The 2,907-nt window shown below is 38.2% G+C and overlaps 1 non-coding gene across 1 annotated transcript; it reads left to right on the top strand.

Annotated features, from left to right (window-relative positions):
* The first annotated feature begins 2,393 nt into the window (after nt 1-2,393).
* Nucleotides 2,394-2,546, top strand: LOC138838679 (small nucleolar RNA SNORA38). Its single transcript, XR_011375710.1, has one exon. It is a non-coding gene; the product is annotated as a small nucleolar RNA SNORA38 (small nucleolar RNA).
* The last annotated feature ends 361 nt before the right edge of the window (nt 2,547-2,907 follow it).

Raw genomic sequence — 2,907 nt, forward strand, 5'->3', positions numbered from 1 at the left:
TATTTGATTCCAGTGTCCTGCATCTTGTATATGCATTCTTCTAATTTGGGGAGAGGAAGAGAAATAACAAAATGCTGAAACAAGGATACAGGTTGACCCACTGTAACAGTGAGATATAAAATACACTATGTTGAAAATGAACTTTGTAAGGAGAGGGGAGTGAGGAGGTCGGGAGGTGGGAAGGGAAGGGATGGTAGGGAAAACAAAGGAGGGGGTAACAGTGCTCCATAGGAAATGTACTTACTTTCTTATTCATGTAACTGTAACCCCTCTGTACAGTATCTTTAATATATATATATGTATATGTATAAAGACAATAAACTCCAGTTTAAATTGTGATTACCATCATTTGTGACTACCACAGCTGGGAAAATGCACACTAGATATTTACTCTGAGAAGTAAAAATTCTATAATATAAACTATGACAAGAAGAGATCATTGCTGTAGATTTAAATCAGACCTTCTGTGTACTAATCAGTATGACCATATAAGATGAAGCTAGGCGAAATGAACCCCAAGATAGGAACACAAATTTTTTCTTGCTATTGTTTTTAGTAGATTTATAATGTGCTATGTGACATTTTTGTTTCTTTGGTATGTTCCCCCCACATGGTATAACCCCTGTTTTCACTGTATTTGATTCCAGTGTCCTGCATCTTGTATATACACTTTTATAATTTGGGGAAGGGAAGCGAAAAAACAAAATGCCTATGTGAAAAATCTGAAGAATGCTTATTTGTCATACTGTATTTTATGCCTGAAGCCATGCACAGAATTTATATTTGGCATTAACAAGATGTTGTAACACTTTGGGGCAAAAATGCAACCTAAGAGCCCTGCACCAGAGGCCAAGATGGAGAAGACCTCCACAGCCACCATGACATTCCCCTTGGTACTGTGGTAGACAGGTAGAAAGGTGAGCCACACACTGCAGAACACCAGCATGCTGAAGGTCAGGAACTTGGCTTCATTGAAGGTGTCAGGCAGGTTCCTGGCCAGAAAAGCCACAGTGAAGCTGGCCAGGGCCAAAGAGCCCAGGTATCCCAGGACACAGTAGAAGGCAGTGAGGGAGCCTTTGTTGCACAGGATGATGATGTGGCCATGTTCAGACTGTGCATCTGTGTCCACAAAGGGAGGAGAGGTTCCCAGCCAGAGGCCACAGAAGGTCACCTGGATGAGCGTGCAGATGGGGATGATGAAGTTAGGAGCCCCTGATACCAGCAGCCACCTCATCCTTCTCCCAGGGGAAGTGGCCTTGAAGGCCAGAACCACAGTCACTGTTTTGGCCAACACTGTAGAAACAGCTACAGTGAACACAACCCCAAATGTGATCTGCTGCAGGATACATGTAACTGTGTTGGGTCGGCCAAGAAAGAGCAAAGAACAGAGGAAACAGAAGATGAGGGAGATGAGCAATATGTAGCTGAGAGTCTGATTATTGGCCTTGACAATGGCAGTGTCTTTGTGTTTAACAAAAATTCCAAGAATAAAGGCAGTTAGCATAGAAAAACAAAGACCAATGGCAACCAGAGCCATTCCCAAGGGATCTCCAAAAGCCAGGAAACTTGCAACTCTCAAGAGGCACTGTGTCCTCTGTGTGTTGGCATACTGATGATCTGGACACTTCACACATTGTTCCATATCTGGTGAGACATGTAGATTACCATTACTTCTTTTTATTTACCTCATTTGCTTCAAAGAATTTAGGAAATTTTTCACATAGGTGAAATCCTCAGATGTCACATTTACTATCTTAAAAGTGTTGTTGTATTTTTTCCAAGCCATACCCACTTCCCATTTTTATCTTCTTCTTTATTGAGGATTTTTATTCAATATTGTTTGCTCAATGACTATCACAGTTATTGATAATGTAAACCTTGGTGTATTGTAATACCATAATAAATTTTTTATACTTTTCTCACTGTCATTAAGAGTTCTACAATCAGCGGGGAGAATTGGGGGGAGGATGGGAAGGGATGGGAAGGGGAAACAAAGGAGGAGGCTACAATGCTTGATAAGAAATGTACTCATTATCTTGCCCATGTAATTGTAACCCCTCTGTACAGTATTTTCACAATAAAAAAAATTATAAAAAAGAAATGTACTCATTATCTTGCCCATGTAATTGTAACCCCTCTGTACAGTATTTTCCCAATAAAAAAATAAAAATAAATCCAAAAAATACAAAAATTAAAGTTAGATTTATACAGCTTACATTGCCCTATATGTTTCTGTAAGACATTTATTTTACCCTATGGTATATTATCCTCAATTTTATTTCATTATGTTTGTGTACCCTGCTTATTTATGAAGCTGTAGAATGAATTGTTAACTTTTGGATCCTCTATAGTCTTGCTGATTTCTTAAACTGAATTCAGCTTACTAGCCCTTGCCCTGTGCCAAGAAGAGTCCTGGGCACTGAGAAATAAAGATACATTATGCTACCTATCATTGGACACATAAGATTGGAGGCAAAGAAATGTGAATTTGGAGAAACCTAGGCCAGCTTGCTCTCTGCAGGCTCAAGATCAACCATACTACATAGAAAAGAAAAGAAATAAAGATATGTGAGATCCATGTTTTCTGTGTGGGTGAAATGTAACTTTTAAAATGAACACTCTTCTTCTAAGACTTATGTTTAATTTCATGTTAGAATTTGTATTTGTCCTAATGATTAGTGATAAGAATGATTCCTGGAGATAAATTGTCCTGCATTAAACTGCAAAATTGTACTAAATATGTAATTCAAAGCCATGTTCTATCGTATTGCCATTAGCAATACCACCACTTATTTGAATTTAGTTATTAATAGAGAGGAGAATGGGCTATGTAATTGTAATACACAATTTTTGCTTTGACTTATTTGGATTGAGGAAAAGTAAGAACAGAGAAAAAATTTCTTTATA

This window comes from Dipodomys merriami, unplaced genomic scaffold, assembly GCF_024711535.1.
Source record: "Dipodomys merriami isolate MVZ:Mamm:240054 unplaced genomic scaffold, mDipMer1.0.p SCAF_2875, whole genome shotgun sequence".
In the NCBI taxonomy this organism is placed as follows: domain Eukaryota; kingdom Metazoa; phylum Chordata; class Mammalia; order Rodentia; family Heteromyidae; genus Dipodomys; species Dipodomys merriami.